The sequence below is a fragment of the Oncorhynchus mykiss genome, unplaced genomic scaffold (assembly GCF_013265735.2).
Source record: "Oncorhynchus mykiss isolate Arlee unplaced genomic scaffold, USDA_OmykA_1.1 un_scaffold_412, whole genome shotgun sequence".
In the NCBI taxonomy this organism is placed as follows: domain Eukaryota; kingdom Metazoa; phylum Chordata; class Actinopteri; order Salmoniformes; family Salmonidae; genus Oncorhynchus; species Oncorhynchus mykiss.
The window spans coordinates 73,858-86,984 of record NW_023493859.1 but is presented as its reverse complement, the minus strand read 5'-3'; the positions used below and the strand labels follow the sequence as shown (position 1 = coordinate 86,984).

General features: G+C 43.4%; 10 non-coding genes across 10 annotated transcripts; all 10 read right to left on the bottom strand.

Annotated features, from left to right (window-relative positions):
- Positions 1-567: 567 nt before the first annotated feature.
- Positions 568-709, bottom strand: LOC118955858. Its single transcript, XR_005045639.1, has one exon. It is a non-coding gene; the product is annotated as a U4 spliceosomal RNA (small nuclear RNA).
- Positions 710-1,839: 1,130 nt separating this feature from the next.
- On the bottom strand, positions 1,840-1,981 carry LOC118955934. The gene has a single exon (XR_005045713.1). It is a non-coding gene; the product is annotated as a U4 spliceosomal RNA (small nuclear RNA).
- A 1,131-nt stretch (positions 1,982-3,112) lies between these two features.
- Positions 3,113-3,254, bottom strand: LOC118955933. The gene has a single exon (XR_005045712.1). It is a non-coding gene; the product is annotated as a U4 spliceosomal RNA (small nuclear RNA).
- A 1,130-nt stretch (positions 3,255-4,384) lies between these two features.
- Positions 4,385-4,526, bottom strand: LOC118955879. Its single transcript, XR_005045660.1, has one exon. It is a non-coding gene; the product is annotated as a U4 spliceosomal RNA (small nuclear RNA).
- Positions 4,527-5,657: 1,131 nt separating this feature from the next.
- LOC118955868 lies at positions 5,658-5,799 on the bottom strand. The gene has a single exon (XR_005045649.1). It is a non-coding gene; the product is annotated as a U4 spliceosomal RNA (small nuclear RNA).
- A 1,131-nt stretch (positions 5,800-6,930) lies between these two features.
- On the bottom strand, positions 6,931-7,072 carry LOC118955876. Its single transcript, XR_005045657.1, has one exon. It is a non-coding gene; the product is annotated as a U4 spliceosomal RNA (small nuclear RNA).
- Positions 7,073-8,201: 1,129 nt separating this feature from the next.
- On the bottom strand, positions 8,202-8,343 carry LOC118955932. The gene has a single exon (XR_005045711.1). It is a non-coding gene; the product is annotated as a U4 spliceosomal RNA (small nuclear RNA).
- Positions 8,344-9,475: 1,132 nt separating this feature from the next.
- Positions 9,476-9,617, bottom strand: LOC118955931. Its single transcript, XR_005045710.1, has one exon. It is a non-coding gene; the product is annotated as a U4 spliceosomal RNA (small nuclear RNA).
- A 1,128-nt stretch (positions 9,618-10,745) lies between these two features.
- On the bottom strand, positions 10,746-10,887 carry LOC118955930. The gene has a single exon (XR_005045709.1). It is a non-coding gene; the product is annotated as a U4 spliceosomal RNA (small nuclear RNA).
- Positions 10,888-12,019: 1,132 nt separating this feature from the next.
- LOC118955928 lies at positions 12,020-12,161 on the bottom strand. Its single transcript, XR_005045707.1, has one exon. It is a non-coding gene; the product is annotated as a U4 spliceosomal RNA (small nuclear RNA).
- Positions 12,162-13,127: the final 966 nt, after the last annotated feature.

The window sequence follows — 13,127 nt, the reverse complement described above, 5'->3', positions numbered from 1 at the left end:
TTGCAGTATCTCGCACAGCTTCTCGGCAAACTGTATTATTTTTTGTTACATTGGTATGTCTAGCAGTTCGCCCCCTACCTAACACTGGTGGATTCTCGATTACATGTAATTAATGGCAAGGTGGGGTACTTGTTCAATAGATGTTCCCTTTTTTCCTGGACAAAACCAATATCGAGAGCAAAGCACTTTGGGTAATCAGCACCGCTGGCTCAGCTGCAATGGGGGACGAACCCAAAACCTTTTCATGTAAATCTTGCCATAGCTGCCTCTAGAGGAGGCAAGACAAAGTGGGTCAAGTGGCTTTGGGTAACATACTACTTGCAACAATTCGAGGCAGTGTGGGGGCAAAGCTGAAACTGTGGGCCCAAAACCCGCTGTTGCTGAGTTCATTCTCCCGAACCCTACTTCTGACACAGCATATACTACTGACACCTTTTTTCTGTTTCTACCTAGTTGCAAGATAATGTTCAACTGTCAGCTGAAGCATCAAAAAGGTTATATAATAAATGAGCTGGATGCAGCCCATGTTTGGTCTTGTCACTATCTTCTCTTTCACATGTATAGCAGTCTCACATGAGACTATCAAAAATTGCCAAGGCTGACTATATTTCAAGTCATCCCAAGCGGGGTATTGGGTTAAGTTTTCAACCAGCAATAATCACGCCTCAGATGGACTTCATAGGCTATGATATCGCCTCTGCGAAAGAATGATATATTACAGCTACTCAAACTGTTTACAGTGTTTTGCACAGCTTCTCCTTTAACGGTAACATTGTGTTTTAACATTGCAATGTCTAGCAGTTCGCTCCCCCTACCTACCACTTTGGTGGATTCTTGATGACATGTCATTCATGGCAAGGTGGGTACTTATTCAATAGATGTTACCTTTTTCCAGTAGTAAAAAAAACAATATCGAGAGCAAAGCATTTTGGGTAATCTGCACCACTGGCTCAGCTGCAATGGGTCGCAAACCCAAAAACCTTTTCAACTCAACCTTGCCACCGCTGCCTCTAGTGGAAGTGTATAACGTGGCTAAGGGTACCTTACTTCTTGCAAGAATTAGAGGCAGTGTGGGGGGCAAAACTGGAATTGTGGACCAATACCACCTGTTGCTGAACCTATTCTCCCCAAGACTACTTCTGACTATATTTCATGTCGTTCCAATGTAAAGTTTTGGGTTAAGTTGTCACCCAACAATAACCACTCCTCGGATGGACCTCATAGGCTATGATAATGCCACTGCGATAGAATATCAGAAATCTGCTATTCAAACTGCTTGCAGTATCTCGCACAGCTTCTCGGCAAACTGTATTATTTTTTGTTACATTGGTATGTCTAGCAGTTCGCCCCCTACCTAACACTGGTGGATTCTCGATTACATGTAATTAATGGCAAGGTGGGGTACTTGTTCATAGATGTTCCCTTTTTTCCTGGACAAAACCAATATCGAGAGCAAAGCACTTTGGGTAATCAGCACCGCTGGCTCAGCTGCAATGGGGGACGAACCCAAACCTTTTCATGTAAATCTTGCCATAGCTGCCTCTAGAGGAGGCAAGACAAAGTGGGTCAAGTGGCTTTGGGTAACATACTACTTGCAACCAATTCGAGGCAGTGTGGGGGCAAAGCTGAAACTGTGGGCCCAAACCCGCTGTTGCTGAGTTCATTCTCCCGAACCCTACTTCTGACACAGCATATACTACTGACACCTTTTTTCTGTTTCTACCTAGTTGCAAGATAATGTTCAACTGTCAGCTGAAGCATCAAAAAGGTTATATAATAATGAGCTGATGCAGCCCATGTTTGGTCTTGTCACTATCTTCTCTTTCACATGTATAGCAGTCTCACATGAGACTATCAAAAATTGCCAAGGCTGACTATATTTCAAGTCATCCCAAGCGGGGTATTGGGTTAAGTTTTCAACCAGCAATAATCACGCCTCAGATGGACTTCATAGGCTATGATATCGCCTCTGCGAAAGAATGATATATTACAGCTACTCAAACTGTTTACAGTGTTTTGCACAGCTTCTCCTTTAACGGTAACATTGTGTTTTAACATTGCAATGTCTAGCAGTTCGCCCCCTACCTACCACTTTGGTGGATTCTTGATGACATGTCATTCATGGCAAGGTGGGGTACTTATTCAATAGATGTTACCTTTTTCCAGTAGTAAAAAAAACAATATCGAGAGCAAAGCATTTTGGGTAATCTGCACCACTGGCTCAGCTGCAATGGGTCGCAAACCCAAAACCTTTTCAACTCAACCTTGCCACCGCTGCCTCTAGTGGAAGTGTATAACGTGGCTAAGGGTACCTTACTTCTTGCAAGAATTAGAGGCAGTGTGGGGGGCAAAACTGGAATTGTGGACCAATACCACCTGTTGCTGAACCTATTCTCCCCAAGACTACTTCTGACTATATTTCATGTCGTTCCAATGTAAAGTTTTGGTTAAGTTGTCACCCAAACAATAACCACTCCTCGGATGGACCTCATAGGCTATGATAATGCCACTGCGATAGAATATCAGAAATCTGCTATTCAAACTGCTTGCAGTATCTCGCACAGCTTCTCGGCAAACTGTATTATTTTTTGTTACATTGGTATGTCTAGCAGTTCGCCCCCTACCTAACACTGGTGGATTCTCGATTACATGTAATTAATGGCAAGGTGGGGTACTTGTTCAATAGATGTTCCCTTTTTTCCTGGACAAAACCAATATCGAGAGCAAAGCACTTTGGGTAATCAGCACCGCTGGCTCAGCTGCAATGGGGGACGAACCCAAAACCTTTTCATGTAAATCTTGCCATAGCTGCCTCTAGAGGAGGCAAGACAAAGTGGGTCAAGTGGCTTTGGGTAACATACTACTTGCAACAATTCGAGGCAGTGTGGGGGCAAAGCTGAAACTGTGGGCCCAAACCCGCTGTTGCTGAGTTCATTCTCCCGAACCCTACTTCTGACACAGCATATACTACTGACACCTTTTTTCTGTTTCTACCTAGTTGCAAGATAATGTTCAACTGTCAGCTGAAGCATCAAAAAGGTTATATAATAAATGAGCTGGATGCAGCCCATGTTTGGTCTTGTCACTATCTTCTCTTTCACATGTATAGCAGTCTCACATGAGACTATCAAAAATTGCCAAGGCTGACTATATTTCAAGTCATCCCAAGCGGGGTATTGGGTTAAGTTTTCAACCAGCAATAATCACGCCTCAGATGGACTTCATAGGCTATGATATCGCCTCTGCGAAAGAATGATATATTACAGCTACTCAAACTGTTTACAGTGTTTTGCACAGCTTCTCCTTTAACGGTAATATTGTGTTTTAACATTGCAATGTCTAGCAGTTCGCCCCCTACCTACCACTTTGGTGGATTCTTGATGACATGTCATTCATGGCAAGGTGGGGTACTTATTCAATAGATGTTACCTTTTTCCAGTAGTAAAAAAAACAATATCGAGAGCAAAGCATTTTGGGTAATCTGCACCACTGGCTCAGCTGCAATGGGTCGCAAACCCAAAACCTTTTCAACTCAACCTTGCCACCGCTGCCTCTAGTGGAAGTGTATAACGTGGCTAAGGGTACCTTACTTCTTGCAAGAATTAGAGGCAGTGTGGGGGGCAAAACTGGAATTGTGGACCAATACCACCTGTTGCTGAACCTATTCTCCCCAAGACTACTTCTGACTATATTTCATGTCGTTCCAATGTAAAGTTTTGGGTTAAGTTGTCACCCAACATAACCACTCCTCGGATGGACCTCATAGGCTATGATAATGCCACTGCGATAGAATATCAGAAATCTGCTATTCAAACTGCTTGCAGTATCTCGCACAGCTTCTCGGCAAACTGTATTATTTTTTGTTACATTGGTATGTCTAGCAGTTCGCCCCCTACCTAACACTGGTGGATTCTCGATTACATGTAATTAATGGCAAGGTGGGGTACTTGTTCAATAGATGTTCCCTTTTTTCCTGGACAAAACCAATATCGAGAGCAAAGCACTTTGGGTAATCAGCACCGCTGGCTCAGCTGCAATGGGGGACGAACCCAAAACCTTTTCATGTAAATCTTGCCATAGCTGCCTCTAGAGGAGGCAAGACAAAGTGGGTCAAGTGGCTTTGGGTAACATACTACTTGCAACAATTCGAGGCAGTGTGGGGGCAAAGCTGAAACTGTGGGCCCAAACCCGCTGTTGCTGAGTTCATTCTCCCGAACCCTACTTCTGACACAGCATATACTACTGACACCTTTTTTCTGTTTCTACCTAGTTGCAAGATAATGTTCAACTGTCAGCTGAAGCATCAAAAAGGTTATATAATAAATGAGCTGGATGCAGCCCATGTTTGGTCTTGTCACTATCTTCTCTTTCACATGTATAGCAGTCTCACATCAGACTATCAAAAATTGCCAAGGCTGACTATATTTCAAGTCATCCCAAGCGGGGTATTGGGTTAAGTTTTCAACCAGCAATAATCATGCCTCAGATGGACTTCATAGGCTATGATATCGCCTCTGCGAAAGAATGATATATTACAGCTACTCAAACTGTTTACAGTGTTTTGCACAGCTTCTCCTTTAACGGTAATATTGTGTTTTAACATTGCAATGTCTAGCAGTTCGCCCCCTACCTACCACTTTGGTGGATTCTTGATGACATGTCATTCATGGCAAGGTGGGGTACTTATTCAATAGATGTTACCTTTTTCCAGTAGTAAAAAAAACAATATCGAGAGCAAAGCATTTTGGGTAATCTGCACCACTGGCTCAGCTGCAATGGGTCGCAAACCCAAAACCTTTTCAACTCAACCTTGCCACCGCTGCCTCTAGTGGAAGTGTATAACGTGGCTAAGGGTACCTTACTTCTTGCAAGAATTAGAGGCAGTGTGGGGGGCAAAACTGGAATTGTGGACCAATACCACCTGTTGCTGAACCTATTCTCCCCAAGACTACTTCTGACTATATTTCATGTCGTTCCAATGTAAAGTTTTGGGTTAAGTTGTCACCCAACAATAACCACTCCTCGGATGGACCTCATAGGCTATGATAATGCCACTGCGATAGAATATCAGAAATCTGCTATTCAAACTGCTTGCAGTATCTCGCACAGCTTCTCGGCAAACTGTATTATTTTTTGTTACATTGGTATGTCTAGCAGTTCGCCCCCTACCTAACACTGGTGGATTCTCGATTACATGTAATTAATGGCAAGGTGGGGTACTTGTTCAATAGATGTTCCCTTTTTTCCTGGACAAAACCAATATCGAGAGCAAAGCACTTTGGGTAATCAGCACCGCTGGCTCAGCTGCAATGGGGGACGAACCCAAAACCTTTTCATGTAAATCTTGCCATAGCTGCCTCTAGAGGAGGCAAGACAAAGTGGGTCAAGTGGCTTTGGGTAACATACTACTTGCAACAATTCGAGGCAGTGTGGGGGCAAAGCTGAAACTGTGGGCCCAAACCCGCTGTTGCTGAGTTCATTCTCCCGAACCCTACTTCTGACACAGCATATACTACTGACACCTTTTTTCTGTTTCTACCTAGTTGCAAGATAATGTTCAACTGTCAGCTGAAGCATCAAAAAGGTTATATAATAAATGAGCTGGATGCAGCCCATGTTTGGTCTTGTCACTATCTTCTCTTTCACATGTATAGCAGTCTCACATGAGACTATCAAAAATTGCCAAGGCTGACTATATTTCAAGTCATCCCAAGCGGGGTATTGGGTTAAGTTTTCAACCAGCAATAATCACGCCTCAGATGGACTTCATAGGCTATGATATCACCTCTGCGAAAGAATGATATATTACAGCTACTCAAACTGTTTACAGTGTTTTGCACAGCTTCTCCTTTAACGGTAATATTGTGTTTTAACATTGCAATGTCTAGCAGTTCGCCCCCTACCTACCACTTTGGTGGATTCTTGATGACATGTCATTCATGGCAAGGTGGGGTACTTATTCAATAGATGTTACCTTTTTCCAGTAGTAAAAAAAACAATATCGAGAGCAAAGCATTTTGGGTAATCTGCACCACTGGCTCAGCTGCAATGGGTCGCAAACCCAAAACCTTTTCAACTCAACCTTGCCACCGCTGCCTCTAGTGGAAGTGTATAACGTGGCTAAGGGTACCTTACTTCTTGCAAGAATTAGAGGCAGTGTGGGGGGCAAAACTGGAATTGTGGACCAATACCACCTGTTGCTGAACCTATTCTCCCCAAGACTACTTCTGACTATATTTCATGTCGTTCCAATGTAAAGTTTTGGGTTAAGTTGTCACCCAACAATAACCACTCCTCGGATGGACCTCATAGGCTATGATAATGCCACTGCGATAGAATATCAGAAATCTGCTATTCAAACTGCTTGCAGTATCTCGCACAGCTTCTCGGCAAACTGTATTATTTTTTGTTACATTGGTATGTCTAGCAGTTCGCCCCCTACCTAACACTGGTGGATTCTCGATTACATGTAATTAATGGCAAGGTGGGGTACTTGTTCAATAGATGTTCCCTTTTTTCCTGGACAAAACCAATATCGAGAGCAAAGCACTTTGGGTAATCAGCACCGCTGGCTCAGCTGCAATGGGGGACGAACCCAAAACCTTTTCATGTAAATCTTGCCATAGCTGCCTCTAGAGGAGGCAAGACAAAGTGGGTCAAGTGGCTTTGGGTAACATACTACTTGCAACAATTCGAGGCAGTGTGGGGGCAAAGCTGAAACTGTGGGCCCAAACCCGCTGTTGCTGAGTTCATTCTCCCGAACCCTACTTCTGACACAGCATATACTACTGACACCTTTTTTCTGTTTCTACCTAGTTGCAAGATAATGTTCAACTGTCAGCTGAAGCATCAAAAAGGTTATATAATAAATGAGCTGGATGCAGCCCATGTTTGGTCTTGTCACTATCTTCTCTTTCACATGTATAGCAGTCTCACATGAGACTATCAAAAATTGCCAAGGCTGACTATATTTCAAGTCATCCCAAGCGGGGTATTGGGTTAAGTTTTCAACCAGCAATAATCACACCTCAGATGGACTTCATAGGCTATGATATCGCCTCTGCGAAAGAATGATATATTACAGCTACTCAAACTGTTTACAGTGTTTTGCACAGCTTCTCCTTTAACGGTAATATTGTGTTTAACATTGCAATGTCTAGCAGTTCGCCCCCTACCTACCACTTTGGTGGATTCTTGATGACATGTCATTCATGGCAAGGTGGGGTACTTATTCAATAGATGTTACCTTTTTCCAGTAGTAAAAAAAACAATATCGAGAGCAAAGCATTTTGGGTAATCTGCACCACTGGCTCAGCTGCAATGGGTCGCAAACCCAAAACCTTTTCAACTCAACCTTGCCACCGCTGCCTCTAGTGGAAGTGTATAACGTGGCTAAGGGTACCTTACTTCTTGCAAGAATTAGAGGCAGTGTGGGGGGCAAAACTGGAATTGTGGACCAATACCACCTGTTGCTGAACCTATTCTCCCCAAGACTACTTCTGACTATATTTCATGTCGTTCCAATGTAAAGTTTGGGTTAAGTTGTCACCCAACAATAACCACTCCTCGGATGGACCTCATAGGCTATGATAATGCCACTGCGATAGAATATCAGAAATCTGCTATTCAAACTGCTTGCAGTATCTCGCACAGCTTCTCGGCAAACTGTATTATTTTTTGTTACATTGGTATGTCTAGCAGTTCGCCCCCTACCTAACACTGGTGGATTCTCGATTACATGTAATTAATGGCAAGGTGGGGTACTTGTTCAATAGATGTTCCCTTTTTTCCTGGACAAAACCAATATCGAGAGCAAAGCACTTTGGGTAATCAGCACCGCTGGCTCAGCTGCAATGGGGGACGAACCCAAAACCTTTTCATGTAAATCTTGCCATAGCTGCCTCTAGAGGAGGCAAGACAAAGTGGGTCAAGTGGCTTTGGGTAACATACTACTTGCAACAATTCGAGGCAGTGTGGGGGCAAAGCTGAAACTGTGGGCCCAAACCCGCTGTTGCTGAGTTCATTCTCCCGAACCCTACTTCTGACACAGCATATACTACTGACACCTTTTTTCTGTTTCTACCTAGTTGCAAGATAATGTTCAACTGTCAGCTGAAGCATCAAAAAGGTTATATAATAAATGAGCTGGATGCAGCCCATGTTTGGTCTTGTCACTATCTTCTCTTTCACATGTATAGCAGTCTCACATGAGACTATCAAAAATTGCCAAGGCTGACTATATTTCAAGTCATCCCAAGCGGGGTATTGGGTTAAGTTTTCAACCAGCAATAATCACGCCTCAGATGGACTTCATAGGCTATGATATCGCCTCTGCGAAAGAATGATATATTACAGCTACTCAAACTGTTTACAGTGTTTTGCACAGCTTCTCCTTTAACGGTAATATTGTGTTTTAACATTGCAATGTCTAGCAGTTCGCCCCCTACCTACCACTTTGGTGGATTCTTGATGACATGTCATTCATGGCAAGGTGGGGTACTTATTCAATAGATGTTACCTTTTTCCAGTAGTAAAAAAAACAATATCGAGAGCAAAGCATTTTGGGTAATCTGCACCACTGGCTCAGCTGCAATGGGTCGCAAACCCAAAACCTTTTCAACTCAACCTTGCCACCGCTGCCTCTAGTGGAAAGTGTATAACGTGGCTAAGGGTACCTTACTTCTTGCAAGAATTAGAGGCAGTGTGGGGGGCAAAACTGGAATTGTGGACCAATACCACCTGTTGCTGAACCTATTCTCCCCAAGACTACTTCTGACTATATTTCATGTCGTTCCAATGTAAAGTTTTGGGTTAAGTTGTCACCCAACAATAACCACTCCTCGGATGGACCTCATAGGCTATGATAATGCCACTGCGATAGAATATCAGAAATCTGCTATTCAAACTGCTTGCAGTATCTCGCACAGCTTCTCGGCAAACTGTATTATTTTTTGTTACATTGGTATGTCTAGCAGTTCGCCCCCTACCTAACACTGGTGGATTCTCGATTACATGTAATTAATGGCAAGGTGGGGTACTTGTTCAATAGATGTTCCCTTTTTTCCTGGACAAAACCAATATCGAGAGCAAAGCACTTTGGGTAATCAGCACCGCTGGCTCAGCTGCAATGGGGGACGAACCCAAAACCTTTTCATGTAAATCTTGCCATAGCTGCCTCTAGAGGAGGCAAGACAAAGTGGGTCAAGTGGCTTTGGGTAACATACTACTTGCAACAATTCGAGGCAGTGTGGGGGCAAAGCTGAAACTGTGGGCCCAAACCCGCTGTTGCTGAGTTCATTCTCCCGAACCCTACTTCTGACACAGCATATACTACTGACACCTTTTTTCTGTTTCTACCTAGTTGCAAGATAATGTTCAACTGTCAGCTGAAGCATCAAAAAGGTTATATAATAAATGAGCTGGATGCAGCCCATGTTTGGTCTTGTCACTATCTTCTCTTTCACATGTATAGCAGTCTCACATGAGACTATCAAAAATTGCCAAGGCTGACTATATTTCAAGTCATCCCAAGCGGGGTATTGGGTTAAGTTTTCAACCAGCAATAATCACGCCTCAGATGGACTTCATAGGCTATGATATCGCCTCTGCGAAAGAATGATATATTACAGCTACTCAAACTGTTACAGTGTTTTGCACAGCTTCTCCTTTAACGGTAATATTGTGTTTTAACATTGCAATGTCTAGCAGTTCGCCCCTACCTACCACTTTGGTGGATTCTTGATGACATGTCATTCATGGCAAGGTGGGGTACTTATTCAATAGATGTTACCTTTTTCCAGTAGTAAAAAAAACAATATCGAGAGCAAAGCATTTTGGGTAATCTGCACCACTGGCTCAGCTGCAATGGGTCGCAAACCCAAAACCTTTTCAACTCAACCTTGCCACCGCTGCCTCTAGTGGAAGTGTATAACGTGGCTAAGGGTACCTTACTTCTTGCAAGAATTAGAGGCAGTGTGGGGGGCAAAACTGGAATTGTGGACCAATACCACCTGTTGCTGAACCTATTCTCCCCAAGACTACTTCTGACTATATTTCATGTCGTTCCAATGTAAAGTTTTGGGTTAAGTTGTCACCCAACAATAACCACTCCTCGGATGGACCTCATAGGCTATGATAATGCCACTGCGATAGAATATCAGAAATCTGCTATTCAAACTGCTTGCAGTATCTCGCACAGCTTCTCGGCAAACTGTATTATTTTTTGTTACATTGGTATGTCTAGCAGTTCGCCCCCTACCTAACACTGGTGGATTCTCGATTACATGTAATTAATGGCAAGGTGGGGTACTTGTTCAATAGATGTTCCCTTTTTCCTGGACAAAACCAATATCGAGAGCAAAGCACTTTGGGTAATCAGCACCGCTGGCTCAGCTGCAATGGGGGACGAACCCAAAACCTTTTCATGTAAATCTTGCCATAGCTGCCTCTAGAGGAGGCAAGACAAAGTGGGTCAAGTGGCTTTGGGTAACATACTACTTGCAACAATTCGAGGCAGTGTGGGGGCAAAGCTGAAACTGTGGGCCCAAACCCGCTGTTGCTGAGTTCATTCTCCCGAACCCTACTTCTGACACAGCATATACTACTGACACCTTTTTTCTGTTTCTACCTAGTTGCAAGATAATGTTCAACTGTCAGCTGAAGCATCAAAAAGGTTATATAATAAATGAGCTGGATGCAGCCCATGTTTGGTCTTGTCACTATCTTCTCTTTCACATGTATAGCAGTCTCACATGAGACTATCAAAAATTGCCAAGGCTGACTATATTTCAAGTCATCCCAAGCGGGGTATTGGGTTAAGTTTTCAACCAGCAATAATCACGCCTCAGATGGACTTCATAGGCTATGATATCGCCTCTGCGAAAGAATGATATATTACAGCTACTCAAACTGTTTACAGTGTTTTGCACAGCTTCTCCTTTAACGGTAATATTGTGTTTTAACATTGCAATGTCTAGCAGTTCGCCCCCTACCTACCACTTTGGTGGATTCTTGATGACATGTCATTCATGGCAAGGTGGGGTACTTATTCAATAGATGTTACCTTTTTCCAGTAGTAAAAAAAAACAATATCGAGAGCAAAGCATTTTGGGTAATCTGCACCACTGGCTCAGCTGCAATGGGTCGCAAACCCAAAACCTTTTCAACTCAACCTTGCCACCGCTGCCTCTAGTGGAAGTGTATAACGTGGCTAAGGGTACCTTACTTCTTGCAAGAATTAGAGGCAGTGTGGGGGGCAAAACTGGAATTGTGGACCAATACCACCTGTTGCTGAACCTATTCTCCCCAAGACTACTTCTGACTATATTTCATGTCGTTCCAATGTAAAGTTTTGGGTTAAGTTGTCACCCAACAATAACCACTCCTCGGATGGACCTCATAGGCTATGATAATGCCACTGCGATAGAATATCAGAAATCTGCTATTCAAACTGCTTGCAGTATCTCGCACAGCTTCTCGGCAAACTGTATTATTTTTTGTTACATTGGTATGTCTAGCAGTTCGCCCCCTACCTAACACTGGTGGATTCTCGATTACATGTAATTAATGGCAAGGTGGGGTACTTGTTCAATAGATGTTCCCTTTTTTCCTGGACAAAACCAATATCGAGAGCAAAGCACTTTGGGTAATCAGCACCGCTGGCTCAGCTGCAATGGGGGACGAACCCAAAACCTTTTCATGTAAATCTTGCCATAGCTGCCTCTAGAGGAGGCAAGACAAAGTGGGTCAAGTGGCTTTGGGTAACATACTACTTGCAACAATTCGAGGCAGTGTGGGGGCAAAGCTGAAACTGTGGGCCCAAACCCGCTGTTGCTGAGTTCATTCTCCCGAACCCTACTTCTGACACAGCATATACTACTGACACCTTTTTTCTGTTTCTACCTAGTTGCAAGATAATGTTCAACTGTCAGCTGAAGCATCAAAAAGGTTATATAATAAATGAGCTGGATGCAGCCCATGTTTGGTCTTGTCACTATCTTCTCTTTCACATGTATAGCAGTCTCACATGAGACTATCAAAAATTGCCAAGGCTGACTATATTTCAAGTCATCCCAAGCGGGGTATTGGGTTAAGTTTTCAACCAGCAATAATCACGCCTCAGATGGACTTCATAGGCTATGATATCGCCTCTGCGAAAGAATGATATATTACAGCTACTCAAACTGTTTACAGTGTTTTGCACAGCTTCTCCTTTAACGGTAATATTGTGTTTTAACATTGCAATGTCTAGCAGTTCGCCCCCTACCTACCACTTTGGTGGATTCTTGATGACATGTCATTCATGGCAAGGTGGGGTACTTATTCAATAGATGTTACCTTTTTCCAGTAGTAAAAAAAACAATATCGAGAGCAAAGCATTTTGGGTAATCTGCACCACTGGCTCAGCTGCAATGGGTCGCAAACCCAAAACCTTTTCAACTCAACCTTGCCACCGCTGCCTCTAGTGGAAGTGTATAACGTGGCTAAGGGTACCTTACTTCTTGCAAGAATTAGAGGCAGTGTGGGGGGCAAAACTGGAATTGTGGACCAATACCACCTGTTGCTGAACCTATTCTCCCCAAGACTACTTCTGACTATATTTCATGTCGTTCCAATGTAAAGTTTTGGGTTAAGTTGTCACCCAACAATAACCACTCCTCGGATGGACCTCATAGGCTATGATAATGCCACTGCGATAGAATATCAGAAATCTGCTATTCAAACTGCTTGCAGTATCTCGCACAGCTTCTCGGCAAACTGTATTATTTTTTGTTACATTGGTATGTCTAGCAGTTCGCCCCCTACCTAACACTGGTGGATTCTCGATTACATGTAATTAATGGCAAGGTGGGGTACTTGTTCAATAGATGTTCCCTTTTTTCCTGGACAAAACCAATATCGAGAGCAAAGCACTTTGGGTAATCAGCACCGCTGGCTCAGCTGCAATGGGGGACGAACCCAAAACCTTTTCATGTAAATCTTGCCATAGCTGCCTCTAGAGGAGGCAAGACAAAGTGGGTCAAGTGGCTTTGGGTAACATACTACTTGCAACAATTCGAGGCAGTGTGGGGGCAAAGCTGAAACTGTGGGCCCAAACCCGCTGTTGCTGAGTTCATTCTCCCGAACCC